Source organism: Schistocerca piceifrons, chromosome 5 (genome assembly GCF_021461385.2).
Source record: "Schistocerca piceifrons isolate TAMUIC-IGC-003096 chromosome 5, iqSchPice1.1, whole genome shotgun sequence".
Taxonomy (NCBI): domain Eukaryota; kingdom Metazoa; phylum Arthropoda; class Insecta; order Orthoptera; family Acrididae; genus Schistocerca; species Schistocerca piceifrons.
In genome coordinates this window covers 322,419,095-322,442,556 of record NC_060142.1, presented here as the reverse complement: position 1 = coordinate 322,442,556, position 23,462 = coordinate 322,419,095, and the positions used below count along the sequence as shown (strand labels likewise).

Sequence of the window (23,462 nt, the reverse complement as noted above, 5' to 3'; positions counted from 1 at the left end):
GCTGTTTCCCAAGGATTTCTACTAGCCCTTGTCTTTCTACCTACTTGATCCTCTGCTGCCTTCTCTACTTCATCCCTCAGAGCTACCCATTCTTCTTCTACTGTATTTCTTTCCCCCATTCCTGTCAATTGTTGCCTTATGCTCTCCCTGAAACTCTGTACAACCTCTGGTTTAGTCAGTTTATCCAGGTCACATCTCCTTAAGTTCCCACCTTTTTGCAGTTTCTTCAGTTTTAATCTACAATTCATAACCAGTAGATTGTGGTCAGAGTCCACATCTGCCTCTGGAAATGTCTTTCAATTTAAAACCTGGTTCCTAAATCTCTGTCTTACCATTATATAATCTATCTGATACCTTTTAGTATCTCCAGGATTCTTCCATGCATACAAGCTTCTTGTATGATTCTTGAACTAAGTGTTAGCTATTATTAAGTTATGTTCTGTGCAAAAATCTACCAGGCGGCTTCCTCTTTCACTTCTTAGCCCCAGTCCGTATTCACCTACTACGTTTCCTTCTCTTCCTTTTCCTACTGTTGAATTCCAGCCACCCATGACTATTAAATTTTCATCTCCCTTCACTACCTGAATAATTTCTTTTATCTCATCATACATTTCATCAATTTCATCATCATCTGCAGAGCTAGTTGGCATATAAACTTGTACTACTGTGGTAGGCATGGGCTTCGTGTCTATCTTGGCCACAATAATGTGTTCACTATGCTCTTGGTAGTAGCTTACCCGCACTCCTATTTTTTTTATTCATTATTAAACTTACTCCTGCATTACCCCTATTTGATTTGTGTGTATAACCCTGTATTCACCTGACCAAAAGTCTTGTTCCTCCTGCCACCAAACTTCACTAATTCCCACTATATCTAACTTCAACCTATCCATTTCCCTTTTTAAATTTTCTAACCTACCTGCCCGATTAAGGGATCTGACATTCCACGCTCCGATCCGTAGAACGCCAGTTTTCTTTTTCCTGATAACGACGTCCTCCTGAGTAGTCCCCATTCGGAGATCCGAATGGGGGGACTATTATACCTCCGGAATATTTTACCCAAGAGGATGCCATCATCATTTAACCATACAGTAAAGCTGCATGCCCTCGGAAAAAATTACGGCTGTAGTTTCCCCTTGCTTTCAGCCGGTCACAGTACCAGCACAGCAAGGCCGTTTTGGTTAGTGTTGCAAGGCCAGATCAGTCAATCATCCAGACTGTTGCCACTGCAACTACTGAAAAGGCTGCTGCCCCTCTTCAGGAACCACATGTTTGTCTGGCCTCTCAACAGATACCCCTCCGTTGTGGTTGCACCTACGGTACGGCCATCTGTATCGCTGAGGCACGCAAGCCTCCCCACCAACGGCAAGGTCCATGATTCATGGGGGTAGGACATTTACATATACGATTATATATATTCAACTTTTTTTAAATGAAATTTCAACTTTAATTTAAAAAAAAATGTATGTTCCATTTTCTCAAAGTATCCAAGAGAGTTCTACAAAAATTTCTCTGTTTCATCTCTTTATATGTTGTAAGTTTCTCTCATGAGGTTTTTGGAATAGGTCAAATAGAATTTTCATATTTTTTTAATTATAATTCCACAAGTACAATTTTAAATTCATGCAAAATTTCAAGCACTTTTCCCCATATCTCAGCTTGCAATCAGAATTTCAAAATTTGCTCATGAGGCAATGTTTAATAGATTTACAGAAATATGTGTACAAAATTTCATAATTCTAGCATTCATAGAATCTGAGAAAAAGGTACATAAACTTTAAAAAACAAACTTTTCAGGAAATGCAATTAAAAGTTCAACCTAACTTCTTTCCTTATGTCACTTCTTCAGAAGGCATCACATTTGTACTCTGGGTTGTCTTTCCCTTCAAGGTTTCTCTTCTGGTTTCTTGTTGTCTGTCTTCTTTCCTCTACCAGGTCTTCAACTGAATTTTCAGCTGCAGAGATGTAGCCTCATTGCTGGTTTGTCATCGTTTCTCACATCTTCCATTCACTAACTTATTCAAATGCAGTTTATCCAGTTTTTTATACTTTCTTTGTGATCGTGGCATAACTGAATGAAGAAAGAATGAAACACTTGTATAAATCTCCATCAGTATCACAAAGCAAAAAAAGAATTGTTTCGTTATAAATGATGCAGTTAGTTTGTTATTGTATATAAGATACAGAACAGAGACAAAGATGATCTATAGAACCAAAGAGTATGTATCACAGCCTTCTAGATGTATCCCACACACGTATGGTTGAAAGTAATACACAGAATCATTGTTCACTGAGCTGGAATTGAAGTGCTGCTTCAAAACGTGGGCATGGCAGGGAGGCCGCGTCACACTTTTAATTAATTTTCAGGCACTTTGGATGCGATTTCAACATTGAAACTTTGGGAACTTATTGTCCATGAGTTGTATTAACAAATAAAAAATAAATTGAAAATTAAAATTTTTGATCAATTTCATCAACGTCCTCCCTTAAGCATTACGTTTGCTTTCTGTTTTTCAGCAGTGCAAACCCCTGCTCTTCATGGCTATCAGAGGTATTACAAAAATAATAATGTCTGTAACAGGATGTCAGGTATGTCCCCTTACCTTTGCCCCTTACCAGCGGCCCCTCAGCCACACCTAGAAGCTGTGGCTCTCAGGGTGAGGACAACACAGGAAATCACCACCTCCAACATCTACCTTCCTGCTGATAGTGAGGTACACAAAATGTATTGGCTGCACTAATTTCTCAACCCCACCCCACCTTTCCTACTTTTGTGTCATTTAAGGACCCACAACCCTGGCCATGGTGAAGATTTGAACATCTACTAACTCAGTTTGATCTTTGCCTCCTAAATACAGATGCCCCCTCTCATTTTACGAGGCACATGCTCGACCATTGATCTCTGTTTATAGCCCTGGCCTTCTACCATCTGTACACTGCACAGAGCTCACGATGACTTGTGTGGTACTGACCACTTTCTGCTCTCACCTCTACTATCGCCATTGAATCTCCATTTCTTGGTAACATCAATGTGGCAATCCACAATGTTACTACAGCGATTGCTTCTGCTGCTGAATCGGCAACCCTTTGTTCCTCAGGTGGCCCCTGGCAGAAGACATTGCATTGGTGGTCGCCGGATATCACTGTGGCCATTATAGAGCATAGTGGGCTCTCCAACATCATAAGTGGCACCCACCAATGGAGCACCTCATTGCCTTCAAACGGCTTTGTGCCTGGGTCTGTCAAATAATCAGAAGATGGAAGTGGGAGTGTTGTGGATGGTACATCTCCACCATCGGAACATGAAGGTTTGGACTAAGATCAGGCGCCTTTATGGATATCAGACACCTGCTGGTATACTTGGGATTTCCTTAAATGGAGCTATCTGTACCGATCCAGATATAATCGCAGAGCCTTTTGCTGAGCCTTATGATCGAACCTGTGCATCTGAGACCATGACATCTTTTGTACCCTAAAACAGTGGGTGGAATAAAAGTGCTTATCTTTTACTACATGACATCTTGAGCCATACAGTACTCTGTTTGGTGAATATGCCCTTGCACATTGTCCTGACACAACCTCTGTGCTAGACCATGTCCATCCCCAAATGATTAAGCATTGATCAGCGGATTACCAGCATCACATCCTTACCATCTTCAGTTGCATCTGGAGCGATGGCGAATTCTCACTTCAGTGGCGAGAAAGTATCACTGTTCCAGTGCTAAAACCTGTTAAGACCCTGCTAGCCACAGCAACCTTCTGTGCAAGCTGCTCAAACATATGGTGAGCAGATGGTTGTGTTGGCCCTGTGAGTCTGAGCCTTCTGGCTCCCCATCAGGCTGGTTTCCGCCATGGTCAGTTCACCACCGACAACTTACTATGGAGTCTGCCATCTGAATAGCCTTTTCCCACCATCATCACCGCACTGCCATCTTTTTTGATCTGACAAAAGCCTGTGACACCACTTGGCAACACCACATCCTCATTACATTAAGTGAGTTGGAGTCTCCAGTCCAACTCGTGATTTTTATACAGAACTTCTTTAGACTCCTCACCTTCAGAGTTAGTCTGTGCTTCACTCAGGTCCCACCATATCCAAGACAATGGGGTCCCACAGGGCTCTCTCACATGGACGGCTTGCCTAAACATACAAATCACCATCTACTTTTCCCTAACACGGTGATCCATCTCCTGCAATGACAGCCCAGTTCGGGGATAAAATTGCAGTCTGTGTCCGGTCCCTTATCCCTCTGCCATCTCTCCTCCGGCTCCACTCATATACACCTCCGTAGTGCGTATCTCGACCACAGCTTCGTCTGGACCAATCGCAAGTTCCAAAAACCTCAGTTCATCCTGCAGCCTCCGCCGCCTATTTCTCTCTCTTCTTGATGCATCCCAGCATTCAGAGGTAGTTTACACAGATGACTTGATGGTTGATGATCACATGGGGTTTGCTTATGCTCATCCAGGACACAATGACTTGCTCTTCTTTCCAGATGGCTGCAGTGTTTTCATTGCAGAGCTGGTAACAATCTCGTGCTGTTGAGTATATCCTTTCCTGTGCCAGGGAGTCCTTCCTCATTTGTAGCGACTCCTAGAATGCTTTAAAAGCTCCCAACCAATGCTATCCTCACCATCCTGTGGTAATGACCATCCAAGAGTCCATTTACATCCTCGAACAATGTGGACGTACTGTGGACTTCTTATGGACCCCGGGACACGTCGGAACCCTGGGAAATGAACTAGCCGACAGGCTAGCCAAAGAGGCTGTTTGTAATCAGAGTCTGGAGATCGGCTTACCGGAATCTGATTTTAGATTGGTTTTCTGCTGCAACATTTTTGGGCTCTGGAGTATAGAATAGCGCTCCCTGACTTTGCCGGATAAGTTATGTATGATAAAGGAGATGACGAATGTGTGGAGGTCTTCCATACGAGCCTCTCACAAGGATGCCATTATCCTTTGCCGGCTCTGCATTGGCCATACTTGGTTGACTCTGTTACTTCCAACATTGCGAGACTCACCTCGGTGTCACTGTGGTTCACACTTGACAGTGCTCTATATCTTGTTGGATTGTCCAGATGTAGCCACCCTGTGGTGGACTTGCAATCTCCCTGATGTGCATCCTTTGATTTTAAGTGAAAATGCACCAGTGGCTAACATAGTTTTAAGTTTTATCCATGAAGAGGGTTTTTATCATTCTGTTTAAGGGTGGGTGCCCTATCCTCATCTTTCAAGCCATCTTTGTTTCTCTTGCCTTGTGCTTTTAGGCTGGCAATTTTAGTGTGTTTCAGTGTGGCTCATTCATTCTTTATTATTCCTGCTATCAGCCAGCTAACACAGTCTGCTATATTGTTGTAATACCTTGTGCCACTTTTTTTTCTTTTAGTTAATGTTTCCCATTTTGACTTGATTCTTTCTTTTTCTGCTTCAATGTGCTTACACACACAGTTTTACGCATTTTGTTCCTTCCCCTGATCTCAGGTGGTAACATTCTTTTGGGGTATGGTTTTCATCCGAGACCTGTGTGACTAAAAGAAAAAAGGGACTGATAATCTTGCAGTTTAGTACCTTTAATCTACAAACCAACTGACCAACTTTTTGGCAGCTCTTCCTTTTTTAGATTCTTCAGGATTATCAATGTGAACCGTCATTTTCACTGAGAACTCTGAAACATTGGATAGGCTGTGATATGCTTGTACATCTTCCACGTGACAAAAAAAGAAATCTGTTGGAAGGAAATGATTGTGCTTTCACAGTGGAGCTGATAGCCGTTAAGAGAGCCCTATGTTTTATTAATCAGATCTCTCTCCACAGCACTTTAATTTTTAGTGACTCAGTGAGCCCTTTACAGGGTATTGAGCAATGTTACTCCTGTCACCCTGTGATAGTTTCCATTCATGACCTTCTGTCTGACCTTAATCATGCTGTGGATTCAGTTGTCTGTATCTGAGTCCCAAGTTATGTGGATACCACAGGAAATGAACTGGTTGACTGTTTGGTTGACCGCACAATCCTAGGTGCAGATTTGCAAGTGAAGTAAGTTCTTTCCTCATTCTGAGATGGAACATTCAGTGGGCTACTGTCCCCTCTAATAAACCCTGCACTATTTAGGATAATACTGCTACACGACACTACTCCTTCCATTTCTCCCAGAAGGACCCACCATCTTATGTCACCTCTGTGTCAGTCATACCGGATTAACTCATAGTTTATTTTACCCTCGTGTTGTGGTTGTGGAGCCTTACAGATAGTAGCTCACATCCTGTTGGAATGCCTCCTCCTCCTCCTCCTCCTCTTGGCTATCCGTGCTAAGTGTGGTCTTCTAAATTCCTTGCCTCTCACTTTGGCAGGCAATTTGTGGGCAATTAAGCTGGTTCCCTGTTTTCACTGTGAAAATGGGTTTTGTTCTAAGGTATTGTATGGCCCCAAGTCATATGCAAAGCCCCAGGGATACTTGCTTGGATCCACTGATCTATTGACCTGATTATTTCTCTCACTTGATTTTATTGTAGTCAGTCCAACTGATGTCCATGATATTTCTAGCTTCCTCATTTTTACTATTAAGAATCTTCCAGCTACAAGGCATTTACTCTGTAACTGTCTTTGCTCTTAATTAGGTTGGCTGGGGTATGGGGGGGGGGGGGGGGGGGGGTGAAAGAAGTCCGATACAGGTAGGATTTCTTTTGCCACAGATAAGACCTGAGAGAACCCTTGTCTGCTCTGACCTCCTCACTGGTCTGACTCATATAAACTCCTTAAATTATTTCTCAGCTCTGTCATCAACATTGATTTCAGTTCCTCCCCTTTACTATTTCTACATACTTCCATAATTCGCTAATATTTTTGGCAGACATCACTCACTCCAGATAAACTTCCTCTTGACTAAGGAATAGATGACCTCACTGTTTAGTCCGTTAATGTCCAACCATCGAACACTGTAGTGGAAGAAGTGAATGAATTGTCCAATCTAGAAAGCAAGATTACTTAGAATGTATTAACCGAGGAAAGTAGTGGAGCTAGACTGGCACATGTGAAGGAAGATTTCTTCAATAAGAGTGCTCTTCCAGGGAAGTGAAATGTGCACTATTAGAAATCTGTGAAGAAGAAACCAAAAGCATTTGAACTGTGACAGTATAGAAGAAATTTAAAAATTAAGTGGGCAGATAAAATACTAACTTACTTACTCACTGGTCATACCGGACTCAAGAGTCCATTACCGCAGCAACGTATTTTCGCCATCTGTCCCTGTCTTGGGCTATTTCTTTCCATTCACCTTCAATAACTAGGCTCCTCAAATCAGCCTTCACATTGTCCTCCCATCTACGCCTCGGCCTCCCCACAGGACGTTTTCCTTCTAGGTGCCCTGGCCTCATCCATTCGAGCTACGTGACCCGCCCATCGCAGCCTACATGATTTAATAATACTGATTATGTCAGGGCTTGAATAGAGTTCCTGAACCTCTTCGTTATGCAGTTTTCGCCACTCTCCGATAATGTCATCCCTTTTTGCTCCAAAAATTTTCCTCAAAATTTTGTTTTCAAATGCTCGAAACAGCTTTTCATTTTGCACAATGAGAGACCAAGTCTCACACCCGTACAGCATAACTGGTAGAATAATAGTTTTGTATATTCTAATCTTTGCATTCCTAGACAATATCCGTGATGAAAGCAATCTATTCAGTGAGAAGTAGGACGCATTTCCTGCCCGTAATCTCTTCTTCAGTTCGGATTCAATCTCATTTCTCGAAGTGATGTCCACGCCCAGGTACTTAAATGTGTTCACTTTTTCAAACTGCATGTCTCCAACTCTTAACATTTCCTGATCTACTGCTGTTGGCATTCTAGTAGTAACCAGATATTTAGTTTTGTCTTCACTTATCCTTAGACCTACATCTTCACTAGCCTTGATTAACGCATTCGCATTTGCTGAGTAGTGGAGACAGGGCATCTCCCTGCTTAAGTCCGTTCTTTATTACAAATTCTTCTGACTCCAATTTCCCCACGTGTACTCTACCTTTTGTGGTTTTCAAACTCGCTTCGATAAGTCTAACATACTTCTTTGGAATTCCAAGTTCCAAAAGAATTCTGTAAAATTTTGACTGCAATACTGAATCATATGCTTTTGTGAAATCTATGAAGAGATTATGAACTGGTTTATTGTATTCCCATTTCTTTTCCAAAATTTGATGCAGATAAAATACTAAATGAAATTTTAAAAAAACCATTAACAGAACAAGCAATGTATTAGCCGAACATATGCTACTGCATCCAGAAATTACCTTGGTGGTGAAAGGAGAAGCAGAGGGGTAAAATAGAACAGTGGACAGAGATTACAATATCCAAAGTAGATAAAATAAGTGATGTATTGTGTAGTAATTCTGTAGATTTGAGATCAGCACAATACAGGAAAAAAAATTGAAAGACTGGTTATTCGAAACAATTCATTGCTTACTGTTTCATTTTATTTTTGTGCTGTTAATTCTGACCATTTTCCCCTTTTTCTTCTTTTTTCAGTAGCTGCATCATCATTCTCAACTGGTATGTCTAATACACTCTGGTAAGTCACTTAATTATTATAAGAGTAATATTGCCCCCAGTATAATTTTATGCAAGAAATTCATGTTTATTTATTTTGAACCTGCTGTACTGCCTTCTACATGTAGTGTTAGAATTTCTCATTACCTAAAAGACTGAAACTATGTGCTGGGCTCAAATCTGGGGACCGACTACTATCCATCCTCACAGCTCTTTGCTTCCCCCAGTACCTTGTCTCTTACCTTCCAAACTTCCCAGGCTTGAATCCAGGTCTGGAACATAGTTTTAACCTGACAGAAAATTTTATGTCGACACACAGTCCAGCGTGAAAATTCATTCCGGCTCATCATCTACTCCACTAATTTTTAATTTCTGTCCCCTCCCTCCCAGGGCCCACAGGTCTTTTGTGAATACCTGCATTGTGAGCATGGTGTCCCAGGCTATTGCAGCACATACTTTTTTTTCCTGTGCAGTAGTCTCTCATCTCTATCCTGCCTTCTCATACCCTCTTTCTGTTGGTGGAAGCATTTGATGTTGACCTGGCTATGCCCTAAATCTTGATTTCATTTCTCAGAATAGCCATTTATTTACTTGACATCACCTTCTGGCTGAAGTAATTTTTTGTTTCCTTTTGGGTTTGACCTTTATTTCCCAATTTTTTTTTGTAATGTGGACTGACTGGGGAAGAACACGCTAAATGGCACCTACTGCTTGCAGTGGTAAATATTGTATGCTCATTACCTGTGGAGATTGTTAAAAGTGCTTCGAAGCCAACACAGAAACCAATCCGCTGTGGTGGGATCATTATATGCCTATTGTTGCGCCTTTGTACAAATGGGGTTCAAACTGCTGATGCCTGAGCTGCTCGCTCGCTTGCATGCCGAGGAGTAAATGTCTGTCTTCCTGGGGCATCAGGACTCCAGGCAGTGGCTGTCATGCCAGATGGCCTTTGCTATAACTGGATGGCATCCGTGATGAGCCATTGAACAGAAAAGGTAGCATCAGGGCGGATGTTTTGCTCGTGAAATGTGTCAAGTTACAACAAAACAATGGCCATTCAGATCACTGTTCTATCACATCACTGTTCTTCACATTACAATGTGGAACCTACTGCTTTCTCTACGCTGACTACCCCGTGTGAAGAGAAACAAGCCAGACATCTGGGAGCAAACCAGTTTATCCAATAGTTGGTATGTATTCAAATTGATGGGGATATTTGTACTGTGACAAAACTTTTATTTTTTGTGGAATATATTAAAGATAAATTTGGAGAATGAAACTCGGGGAATAATGTGCAATGGATCGCAATTGATTAATGCCTCCTCTGCTGCACAGTCTGTTCTTCAGAAGTGATTGTGTGGATGATGTGCTAGTGACCATTTCCTCTCATAAAACTTTGGATCTGGTCCGAGGCAATATCTTTCACAGACACCTTACACTTCAAATAGGCGAGAAGCTACGGCTAATCTTGAGTGGTGAGGTGTATGTAGTGTCATATATGTCCAAAAGGGTCCCTATGATAATATAACAGACTTTGGTACCTTTACCTTTGCCACTGAAAGGAATGTCCATTTGGAAAAAAATTAGTTGTGGTGTACAGGTGTGATGTGAAACCTTAAATTCAGTCATTCATGATGTGCTTCTGATGCTTACACTTTGGTCATATATCTCCCGGATGCACAGCGGACCCAAAATGCAGCAACTGCAGATGCCCATTCCACAAAGGTAGTCATGGTAAAAAAAAAAACACACATTTGTATGTCAGTTGCCTAGAATACCACCCTCCATGTTCAATGGTTAACCCAGTCATAACATATAAAAAAAAAGAAAATGTGAACACCTACTTACTATTGGTATGATGACCAATTATGCAGAAGTTAGTCATCATCCACACTAGTTCTTCCACTGCCTGCTCTCTTGTCATTCCTGCAGCACCATCTTCAGGAACAAATTCCCACATGCAGCCAGAGAAGCAGCTTTCTCCTTCAGTATCTACAAGTGACAGGGCTTGGGTCCCCTCTCCCTCAAATCCATAGGTCAGAGGCCTGAAACTAGCCAGTGGCTGAAGGATACATGGCCTGTTGGTTTGAGGGGTTCCCACACGCTCATTGTGGGTAGGCCCTAACAAAAATCTCAGGCACCAAAGAGGGAGGACGACGACAAGGAGAACAAATGCTCATTGAGTGGTTCCATACCCATTGATGACAGGCAGTGATCGTGGAGCGTGACTGGTCCTCCTGACCTCTTTGTACCTAAATGTGATCATTCAGTGGAAATGTAGTGGATACAGTAAAACCTCATTTATGGTTTTTTTGTAGGGGAATGATAACATAAATGAACAAGTGGGATTAATGTTTTCAGTATATTTCTATTAAACTCAAGTGCGTGCAAATGGAAGATACATATATTGTACAGTAATAGGTACAGTATTTCAAATAGACTTATGTCAAAGTTATGGGCAATTAAAGTTATTTATGCTTAAGAGTGAAATAACAGTGGTTTGTTTTTTTTGGAAGCAATACTGCATTCATAATTAAAGTTTTCTTATGCAATCACTGTACACATCCTGTCATCACTAATGTTTTTTGATCTTATGTAACATTGTGGTACTTCCAATGCAGTAAGTGCCTCTGACATACTGGGAGAATCCACAGATTCACCATCCGATTCTTCAGCTTCCTCAGAACTATTTATTTCGGCTAATACTGGCACTGCTTTATTAATTATGTCATTTTGTACACAATATACGTCAGCATCATGGTAAACAAAATCATCAAAATCAATTCCATTTGAAAAATGAGCTCAGTCATTGTGTTCAGTGTATCAAAATCTACAACAAAATGTTCAACATTTTCAGGGTCAGCTTGAGTTTCATCTCTTGTGATGCCAGCTTTCCAAAAGAACTTGCATATTGTGTTTGACATCAGTTGATCCCAAGCAGACCTTTTGTACTGGATTCCCTAGATAAGAAATACAAATTAAAAAGCTACATTTACATATCGGTGCTGAATTTAATTTATAGATGTATTCTAAAAGTTTTAGTGAAATTCTGAGGGAACTGACAGGAAATGCTATACAAATGTAGTGTATGTGTAAAGTTTGTCCTAACATACAATGCTATTCTTTGGTTTACTTGCAACAGGTACAGTTTAGGATCTTCCTTCCCACTGTCTAGATGTGCAATGTCACGTTGAACCCAGCATTTTCCTGTACTTTGCTTTTGTGGCTGCAGTGATGATGATGATGATGATGATGATGATGATGATGATGATTGGTTTGTGGGGCATGACGATATGAGGACAACGCAAACACCCCAGTTGCTGGGCAGAGGTGTCAGTGATGCCAGAGTCCAGAGATTGAATATGGCTCATGCAGTTTGTTGGAAGAAAAGTCAGTTCTATGTTGCTGAACTATAGTGCTGGAGAATGGGCTGTACAGCTGTCTAGAAGCAAAAGTATTTTCCTCTTCTCATGGCACATGCAGGTGTTAAGCTTATCAAGGTGACTTTCAAAGAGGTTTCCAGTCATCCGTGCCTTCTTGTTTGACTCATCCTTAGTGGGATATGACCTAATGCCCTTGAAACATCGAGGCTTTGGTGCATTCCCAATCACTAGAGGGCAGAGTATATCAGAGCCATCTGCGTTTACGGTAAGGAGTACTGTCACTTTTTGCTTGCTTCTCTTTCCTTCAAAGCAGGGATCGCCCTTAAATGCTAATGTTTTATCTCGCAAAAAGTTAAAAAAGTCCTGTTTTGTCTGTGTTGTAAATATCTTTCAGACTGTGTTTTGGTATTATACTTTGGCAATCATGGTCTTTCCAACAGTCTACATCACATTATCCCCAATGTTAGCCTCCCCACAAATTCTGTATGCCACATCTTACTTGAACCAATCAGAAGAATCATGAAAGTTTTCAACATTTAAGTTTTTTGATAATTCTAAAGGTTTTCCTTTCAGTATTGCACCTGAAATAGGTAAAGCACATTTACTGAAACCAAGTCTGTAGGCATTTTTCCACGTCTGCAAACTTCCCACGTTGGATGCACGTGCATTTCTCACCATTTGGCCCCGCTTTTGAAACACTGGATCTTATGCACGTCATTGGCCACTATAGTAGTTAAAGTAGAGTATGGGATTTTGAGATGCTTTGTGATGCTCACTTTGGGTTCACTAGGGCTACTCTGCACTTCTTCAGTTATGTTTACTTTCTCCTGCATGGAAAGACATCACCTTTTATTTTGTGACAAACTCATCATGCATGAACATTGGAAACTACATTAGAAAAATTGAATTGAGTTCACCCCCCTGGCAAAAACACTCATAGTTTCACTCGGTGTGCTCTCCACCTATATGTATTGTGATTGTTGAACCGCGGGCTGCATTCCCTCTCCTTAGGGCCCCATTACACAACACCATCGAGAAGTGCTACTCTGCAGCTCTTGCATTCACACAGTGCAGCACATTATGCTGCCACTGAGAATAGGTGCAACTGTTCCTGTGAACTACTTTGATGCTGCTGTTGCTACTGCTGCTGTGTTCACTGTTGTTTTGTACCAATTGTTTGTAAGTGTGCCACTCACTGCTTGGGTGGGCAGCAGCATCCCTGAGTGGCATCTTGCGAAGGCTGCTGTTGGGAGCAATGTTCAGTCAAGTTGCACGATCTGAAACTGACTGCCACAAGGTCAATAACAACAGTGTCACCGTGTATACTGCAACTAAGGCCCACAATAATATATGCAACTTTGCATGCAGACAGCAAATCAATAGTCGCTGGCCACACCATAAATGAAACATTTAAAGACAATTTCTTAGTCTTTATATTGTTAAGAATGCGACAAAAATGACTGAGGAGTAAAATAATAATGTAAAAGTGCGAGGATGTATAAATGGAAAACCTGAAAGTGGAGTAACTAGGTGTGCAAAATCAAAAAAGTACACAGTATATAACATACAAATGTGACAAACATATAGCTGAGAAATGTATAAACGCAGTTTTACTGTATTACTGTCACCTGCCGGAACTACACCATCACACAGATATTGTCAGCAAGTGCATTCCCCTTTGTACCATGTTGGAAGAAATAGTGGTATGGGTGCAAATGAGCCTATCCAGTACCATTTGCAACATTTACTTACTTCCAGATGGACATCTCACGTACATTGAGTTGACCCCCTTAGTCCAACAGCACCCCCCCCCCCCCTCCCCCTGTTTTCTCCTAATTGTGGACTTCAGTGTGCACTACCTCCTGTGGTCCTGTGGGGTGTTTCACTTCATGTTGTTCGAGCCTTCTAATTGACCAGCTTTTTCCCATCAGTGATAGTACTCCTACCCACTTCATGTCGCCCATAGAACCTTTTCAGCTATTGATCAAACTATATCTTTCCCAAGTCTCATGGTTTCGCTACATTGGTCACTATGTGGCAGTCTGTGTGAAAGTGACCACTTTATGGTGACCCTGTCGCTTTCTTGCCACAGACAGACAGAGACCACTGTGTAGGGCACTTCGAAGAACCAACTGGCAGTTGTATAACTTCGCTGCTGTTATCTTCACTCATTCTCTGTCAGATTGCATGGACGAGCTTGTGCAAGACATATTCGATGCGATCAACCATGCTTCTGGAACTGCTATTCCCATTTCTGCAGGTTCTGTCCATCCCTGGCCGCTGCCTTGGTGGACCAGAGAGATTGGAATTGCTGTTCACGATCACTGAAGAGCCCTGCAATACTTCAAGCAACATCCTTCACAGGCTAGTGTTATCATTTTGAAGTGACTATGTGCTAAGTCTTGCTATTTAATTAAGTGCAGGAAGAAGAAATGCTGGAAGCAATACATCTCCTCCCTGGGAACATATGCTTCTTCGTTTCAGGTTTGGATCAAGCTCTGTAGTCTTCTAAGCCACCAAGAATCCACAACTGTACTTGGTCTCTTCCTTCATTAAAGTCTCCGTATTGATGTATTGACTTTTGCTGAGTGCCTTGTGACCCACTTTGTGACACTGTCCTCTTCTTATAAAGCTGGCTTCCAGTAATAGAAGGGATGAATTGAAGATAACCCCCTCTACTCACCCCTTGGCATGGCGATTTATATAATGAACTGTTTGCTGTCTGGGAATTGCTCGCCTCATCTCACAGTACGGCCCCAGGGCCTTATTCCATTCAGTCAGATGATATAACATCTTGTTACTCATCGGCACCATGTACTCGATATCTTCAACTGTATTTGGCTCGCCGGCCGGAGTGGCCGAGCGGTTAAAGGCGCTACAGTCTGGAACCACACGACCACTATGGTTGCAGGTTCGAATCCTGCCTTGGGCATGGATGTGTGTGATGTCCTTAGGTTAGTTAGGTTTAAGTAGTTCTCTGTTCTAGGGGACTTATGACCACAGCAGTTGAGTCCCATAGTGCTCAGAGCCATTTGTATTTGGCTCGACAGTCTCTTCCTTTTGCAATGGTGAGATAGTATCATCATTCCAGCCTTTAGCCAAGTGAAAACTCAACATCCATTAACAACTATTGGCTGATTACCCTCACCAATGTGCTCGGCAAACTGCGTGAAAAAATGAATGCCTGCCTGTTGTGCTGGGTTCTCGAATCCAGGGCCTTTTATCCCCCTAGCACTGTGGTTTCCTGCAAGGGATAGACCATCTGGTTAGTTGAAATGGCAGCCTGACAGGCTTTTTTCGACACCAGCACCTCATTACAGTCTTTTCAGCATCCTACATAACCTTCAAAAAGGCAACGTTAAAAACGAGATCTGATAGCATATCTTCTCGTCTTATACTGTGTTGTGCATATAGTGGATCAGATGCCATTCCACCTGTTCTTGTACTACTCTGCACCTCATCCATATTCATTCTTATAAGCCCTAACAATTTTCTTGGAGTTCCTAGTTAATCAAAGCACAGTACAGTTGCTCATGTCTATGCAAGCATTTGCTGCTTTTTAATTGACAGATCTTTCTCTGAACAGTAGAGAGGAGATACACACAGTATGTTAGACAATACTTTATACTTCAAATTTAGCAGTGTAACTCCTCAGTAGGTACCACAGTTAAACATCTCTTTACTTGTATGCGGGGTATACAGGGTATAAAGCTATCTTTTCATTGCTGGGGCATTTTCTCCTCATCTCATATTGACATTTCAAGCTGAAGGAGAATCTATATTGATTACTGTCTTCTGTGGATAGTTTCAGTGGAATATAACCAGTTGACGGTGACTTATTCACTTTCTTAAGGGCAGTTCTCACTTCTTTGAGTTGGAGAGCCAGGTGTTTATCAAAATGTCAGCACCATCTTCAACTGGGCTGTCCTCTTGTTTAAGATTTTCCCTGTTTTATCCTTTACCAAGTTAATTTTTCCACAGAAAAGTTGCTCTCCAATTCTTGATGTTTACTTTCATCCAGTCTCTCCCTTTTTGTTGATGGATCCTCATTTCAGTCCTTTTCTTCCTTGTGAGTTTACACTACATGTATTGCATTATTCTTTTTTATGCCTTGTTCTTTTCCTCTGTTTCTATATCTTACTCACTATCAAACTGTGGAGATTTTATGTGCCTTGCTTCAGTTCCCACTGTTTCACTTTGACCTATCCATTGCAGTCCGTTATCATTTCCCATTGATTCTCAAAGTTGCTGCACTCTTAAAGTCCTTTCAAGGATCTGTGATATCATCTTCTGGTGTACCGACTAGTGCCCATACCAAAAAGTTGTCTGGACCTACAAGTAGGTCTTTGTGGCAAGGCACGTCCTAGATGACTAAATTGTATTTTGCATCAATCATGAAATGATCAATCCTGTTCCCATGTGGTGACTTCCACATTCCTTTGTGTATACCTTAGTGTGGGAAAATAGGAACCCACAACCTTGTTTTAAGATACTGCGAATAATATGAACCTTGTTCTATTACCGTTGCTTGTGGTGTGTGTGCTGTGGGGCCCAGTTGTTGGTTTCACTATCTGTTACTTCCCACCTAAGGACTGAGGTCACCAGCAGATATTTTTGTGATGTGACCCAGTCTGTCATCATATATTCTTTCCAGGAATTTGTAGAACAAGTCCTTTTCTTCTTCCTCTGTTTCTTTGATTAGTTCATGGGCATTGATTATAGAATAATTTTCCTGTTACTATGAGTGTGGAGAGTCTTGGCCTAGTAGGTGTGAAATCTGTCACAAGGTGATGCAAATTAATATCTTGGTATACTACAGATCTTGCACTGTGCTCATGCACATGAAGGTCAACAGACTGAATACATTGCTCAAAATTCTTAGATGATCCTATAGATAGTGCGCTTAGTTGGGACCATTGCATTCTCCAAAGCTTGAGAAGCCTGTGCTCGACACTTGCCATGAGGATAGTTTCTAATATCAGAGATATCAGTGTGTCAAAGTTTGCCTATTTTGGGTATTTTCATTCACTTTTGGTAAGGAATCTTCTTCTGGGACAATTTGCGGGCATAAAAAAAAATCAACATATAGGGAAAGGCTGTTCAGAATTGTGTGTGCCTCCTAGGACCTTCTATTATAGTCTTTTTAAGCAAGTGTGGATAGCGTTGGCACTAGCTCCATACAATACATATATCCAGTGATCTTTATAATTGACAATCCTCCTTGCTGTGAAATAAACAAAAGACCTTACTCATAAAACAAGTAGTAAATGCAATCTACTCTGTGACAGGAAGAATTCCTACAGTTTATAACAGTGTCAAAAAACTCTTGTACCAAAATTTTTTAATAACTTGCAAGTGATATTAAGTCCCTACAAGATAAATTATTCAAAAGTAAATTAAGATTTTTGCTTGAAAAATTTCATTTTTCGGTGATTTTTTTGATAGAAAGGCTGACTGCTTCCCACATTTTTGTTCGCTGTTCTTGTCCTATTTGTACACATTAAATCCAACAATTTGTGTATAGTATACAACTAATTATGTGGAAGATGCCTAGTATGAATAGGCAAAAAGTGTTAGGTACCCACACAGTAATTCAGTTGCAAAAGACACAACGTTTTTATCTATATGATAAAGCATAATTAAAAGATACTCTTCCTTACAAGATAACTCAGACTGAATCTTTGCAAACTCCTATGTTCTATAATTCATAATTACATCCCTTTTTATGTTTTTGTGTAATACATGTAAGTGTGTATGTAAATTAATGTAATATTGTTAAAAGCTATATGCATAAATTTGTGTGATGTAAATGACATGCATGTAATAAAATAAGTCTTGATGTATTTCATTTCCATATGTCTACAGAATATGTATGTAAAATAAAATAAAATAAAATGAGTTGCTATATGTTGAGGCAAAGTAAATGTATAAATTACTAAATCCCTTTGATGTTTCTGTTAAATCAGCTGTAAGTATATTTATTAAAAAAGTGAACACATGTGTACAGATATATTATAGTGAAGCATTTAACACAATGTTTACATGCGTTTACTCCGTTGAACTCTTCCCTTAAAACATTGAACTCAAATTATGTGCGATTAGAGGATGTAATGGACTATTTGTGACAGGAGTGGAAAATTCTTCTTATGAAAAGTATTGCCTTCAGTATGATGTGGTGTGTACAGAAATATGTGGAATTTCTTTTTAAAAGCAAAATTTTCGCTAACAGATGGCACTTAAGTTGAATCATACATTTGTATCACACTGTAGCGTAATTAACAGTTGCCCATGTTCACATATCAATTAAGTAGTAAATATTAAATGTGTAGTGACCTATTTCTGACAATCGATCCCTACAAGTGTACAGTGGTTCATAAACATTCCGTGAAGTGTTAATTTACGTGCAGTGATACAGTTATTCTTTGACTTAGCTTTTGTTAGTTATTCCGTGCTGTTCATGTCTACACAATTCATTCATGTGTGTAGTGTTAAGTTATTGCTAAATATATGTAGGAATAAAGGAATTGTTTTCCCCAACACCCACATTTGGTGACCTCGACGAACTACGTTAACATCCGCGTCGGCTTCAGCGTTTAACGAAGTTCCCCAACGTTCACGTTTGTAACTTCCGCGCCAGCCTCGTCATGCTCGTTTCAGCATGATAATGACCGATTCGCCAGTCTCAATTCAACCTGAAGCCAGCAGTGCAATTAACAGGGTGACAATAAAACCTCCACCATTCTGGTTACATAATCCTCTATTGTGGTTTGCCCAGTTAGAAAGCCAGTTCGTCCTCGCACAAATATCGGCGGACGAAACTAAGTACAGCTATGTGGTTGCAGCACTTACAGAAGATCTAGCAGGAGAAGTACAAGATATCCTAGCTGCACCACCGGATACCGATCGTTACGCATCCATTAAAAACGCATCAACAACGCGTTTGTCACAATCAGAGGCAAAACGGCTAGAGAAGCTACTGCGCACTGAAGAACTCTGAGATCGCACTCCATCACAACTCTTACGACGTTTGCGCACTCTGGCAAGTAACACTGTAACTGATGATGTGCTACGAAATATATGGTTGTCTCGGTTGCCGTCAGATACTAAAAAAATTCTCACGTTATATGCAGGTGATTTAAACGCACTAGCACAAACGGTCGACAGGTTAATTGAAATGTATCCCACATCAAGTGTCTCAACATTAACGCCACAACAAGAAAATTCACCCACAGTGACATTAGTCTCCCTACAATCACAACTGGCAGAGTTGACCGCACAGGTAGCTGCATTACAAACAACGCACAACCGCCAACGGCCACGCCGCCGACGGTCACGAAGTCGCACTCGATCACCATCACTACAGAACTTATGCTGGTACCACAAGACATTTGGTAATGATGCAAGAAAGTGTACGCCACCTTGCAAGTGGAAACATGAGGCAGACACCGCAGCAGCGATAACTTCCAGTGCAAACACTCGCCGACTTTTTGTGACAGACCGCGAAACAAAACTACAGTTTCTCATCGATACAGGTGCAGAAGTGTCCGTATATCCAGCAAACCGCCTATCACACCGGAGCTGCGACGACTGTTATATATACGCCGCCAATGACTCCAAAATTAGAACATACGGTTGAGTAGCATTATTCCTTAATTTGGGGCTACGCCGTGTGTTTGAATGGCAATTTACAGTGGCAGATATATCACAGCCTATTATCGGAGCAGATTTTTTGTCCTTTTACGACTTACTGCCAGATCTGCAATGTCAGCGACTAATAGATTTGACTACTAGTCTTCATACAACAGGAAAAGTCTGTTGTATCACACCACTAGAGGTACGTACAGTCACAGGCGACACACCGTATATACGATTACTGAAAGGAAACCCCGAAATCACACAGCAATCGCCTACTCTCCTACCAGTCAAGCATACAACCGTCCACCACATTTTGACCACGCTGGGGCCGCCAACTCACGCTAGGCCTAGATGTTTAACGGCCGAAAAGCTAAAAGTGGTAAAGCAGGAATTTCGCAGCGTGCTGTCACAAGGTATCTGCAGAGTTTCTAGTAGCAGGTGGGCATCCCCAATTCACATAGTGCCTAAAAAGAAGAATGGATGGCGCCCCTGCGGTGACTATCACCAACTCAATGCAAGGACCATTCCAGACCGGTACCCAGTTCCACATATAGAAGACTTTTCTGCAAATGTTCACGGTAACACTATATTTTCTACCATTGATCTAGCTCGAGCTTACTATCAGATCCCTATAGCTGCAGAAGGCATTCCTAAAACAGCGGTGAGAACACCATTCTGTGTATTTGAATTCACCCGAATGCCATTCGGACTATGTAATGCCGCCCAGACCTTCCAACGTTTTATGGATGAGGTTACAAGAGATTTAGACTTTTACTATGTGTATATAGATGATTTATTGGTGATGTCTGCATCATAAGAGGAGCACTTACAGCATTTGGCACAAGTGTTTGACCGCCTATGCACACATGGACTAGTAATTAATCCTGCCAAGTGTGTTTTTGGTGAGAAAGAGGTCCACTTTCTAGGATATTTGGTGAATGCACAGGGTATTCGACCGCCACATAGTAAAGTAGAGGCCATAAATAAATACCCCCGCCCTGTCAGTCAGAGAATTACGACGATTCATTGGAGTAGTGAATTTTTACCAACGCTTCATTTGCAATCATGCACTGATAACTGCACCATTGAATGAACTACTTAAAGGCGCACCTAAACCTAACCACAGTGTGCATTGGACTATAGAGGCGAACACCGCGTTTCACGCTATAAAAAAAGCTATAGCAGAGGCCGCGCAATTAGCACACCCGGTCGCGCATGCTCCACTTGCTCTCATGGTTGATGCTTCGTCCACTGCCATTGGTGCTGTACTTCAGCAACAAATTGATCAGTTATGGCAACCCATTGCATTTTATAGTCATAAGTTGTCACCATCTCAGCAACATTGGGCAACATATGACTGAGCTGTACGCAGCTTATGCGGCAGTAAAAAAATTCAGACGTGAATTAGAAGGGCGACAGTACACGATTTACACAGATCATAAACCGTTTGCCTATGCCTTTAAGGTAAAGCCAGAGAAAGCAATGCCCAGGCAGCTGCGACACTTAGATTATATCAGCCAGTTCACGACCAGCATTGTGTATATGGAAGGGAAGCTAAATGTTCCAGCTGATGCACTTTCTCGCATAGAAGCAGTGTCTACAGTAGCAGATGACATCGCACAGGTGGAAGCAATGACAAAGGCCATTGATTACGACGCCCTCGTGCGTGTGCAACAATGTGATAGTGAGTTGTGTGATCTATTGCAACAAGAGAAAGGATTGAAGCTACAGCTCGTGACAATTCCTGAAGCAAGCTTTGAGTTGTACTGTGACGTAGCAAGAGGAAAGATACGTCCATTTGTGCCACAGCAATTCAGAACACAGGCAATTGCATCAATGCACAGTCTGTCACACCCAGGAGTAAGAGCCACACTCAGATTGGTCAAACAAAAATTTGTATGGCCAGGTATGCACACAGACTGTAAAACATTTCTGAAGCAATGCTTGGCGTACTAGAGGAATAAAATCACACAGAACGTCAGGGCACCATTAGGCACATTTCTTCCACCAAATCAGCGTTTTGACCGTGTGCATATTGACATCATCGGCCCACTCTTGACATCAGAAGGCTACAGTTATTGCCTCACGATGATTGACAGATTTACTAGGTGGCCTGAGGCATTTCCAATGAAGGACATCACTGCAGAAACTATAGCTCAAACATTTTTTCGTGGTTGGATTGCCTGGTTTGGAGTTCCACTGAGAATTACAACTGATCAAGGACGACAATTTGAAGCCTACGTTTTCAAATCATTGGCTACGTTACTAGGTACGAAACGCATACGCACCACGGCATACCACCCCGCATCAAATGGCATGGTTGAGCGTCTTCATCGACAGTTAAAGGCAGCACTGAGATGTCACGCAACACCGAATTGGACAGAGACACTACCTATTGTACTTTTGGGTCTACGAATGTCATTAAAAGTGATCTGAAAGCAATAGTAGCAGAACTGGTGTATGGACAAACGTTACGCCTACCTGGATAATTTCTGCACAGCATGGCAGATAATACAATCACAGCCTCAGAATTCGCCACAAGATTAAGAGAGCATATACGCCAATTGAGGCCAACAATGCCCAGAAACCAGCTTGGAAGACACTCGTTCGTTTTTGCGGAGCTAGACAAGTGTACGCATGTATTCTTACGCAATGATACTATGCGTAAACCACTGCAGCCACCATATGACGGACCGTATCTGGTAGTCAGTAGGGATACCAATACTTTCCGCATAATGATTAACGGTACACCCACCACAGTTGCAGTGGACCATATCAAGCCTGCATTTCTGGATGCAACAGACACCACAGCTACCACTGAACACAAACCAGAGAAGACAGGAGAAGCTACAAGATGTGTTCCTATACCCCATGAACACCACAACACTCAGCGAACACCAGTCACTGCAACCCCAAGACCGACGTCGAGGACTACTACACTCCCTGACACAAGCACTGACACATGTGATGCACCGCCCGGTTTCAAGAAAGAAGTAGTTACAAGAGCTGGACGGCGTGTGAAATTTAATCTGCGGTATCGTTAGCATTAAAGGGGGGAGTCATGTAGTGACCTATTTCTGACAATCAATCCCTACAAGTGTACAGTGCTTCATAAACATTCTGTGAAGTGTTAATTTACGTGCAGTGATATAGTTATTCTTTGACTTAGCTTTTGTTAGTTATTTTATTCCGTGCTGTTCATGTCTACACAATTCATTCATGTGTGCAGTGTTAAGTTATTGCTAAATATATGTGGGAATAAAGAAATTGTTTTCTCCAACACCCACAAATTTAACTGGCAGTCTACATTGCGTTCCCTTTGCACCAGCCAGTTAACCTACATAAATAAGTTTTTTAAAATGTGATTGGCCCTAACTCTGGTACTGTCATATGCCACCTGTTGAAAAATATACTGTCCTGTAAATAATTTCCTCAGTATGAAAAATAAAGCTCTTGCCTACCTTTACATTTGTGTAAGATTGTAATCTACTTCTGGCAATACATTTTGAATTTTTATATAATATAAACGAAGATGCTTTAACTTACCAAACGAGAAAGCGCTGGTATGTTGATAGACACAATAAAATAAAAAACACACAAATATTCAAGCTTTTGCAACCCATGGTTGCTTCATCAGGATGTGGGAAGGAGAGGGAAAGAGGAAAGGATGTGGGTTTTAAGGGAGAGGGTAAGGAGTCATTCCAGTCCCGGGAGCGGAAAGACTTACCTTAGGGGGGATGCTCCGAACTGCCGGTGTGGATGTGGGAGAGGAAAAATTGAGGACTTTGATTAGGGATAGGAGTTGACAGGTGTGTTCATTGGCTGAGTTGATGTGTAGGTGAAAGATTCGGCAGGTGAGGGCTATGGATTGTTCGGTTTGGAACTGGTATAGGGACTAATGGAAAGAAG

The 23,462-nt window shown here is 41.5% G+C and overlaps 1 protein-coding gene across 4 annotated transcripts in view; it reads left to right on the top strand.

Annotated features, from left to right (window-relative positions):
- LOC124797943 (sorting nexin-24-like) overlaps positions 1-23,462 on the top strand; it is an 83,210-nt gene that overhangs the window by 12,601 nt on the left and 47,147 nt on the right. For 2 of the 4 annotated variants that reach the window (XM_047261081.1, XM_047261080.1), the window contains exon 2: positions 8,515-8,557. The gene's annotated coding sequence lies outside the window, so the exon portion shown is untranslated. The remainder of the gene's footprint in view (positions 1-8,514; positions 8,558-23,462) is intronic. The other 2 variants (XM_047261083.1, XM_047261082.1) reach the window with 1 other exon arrangement.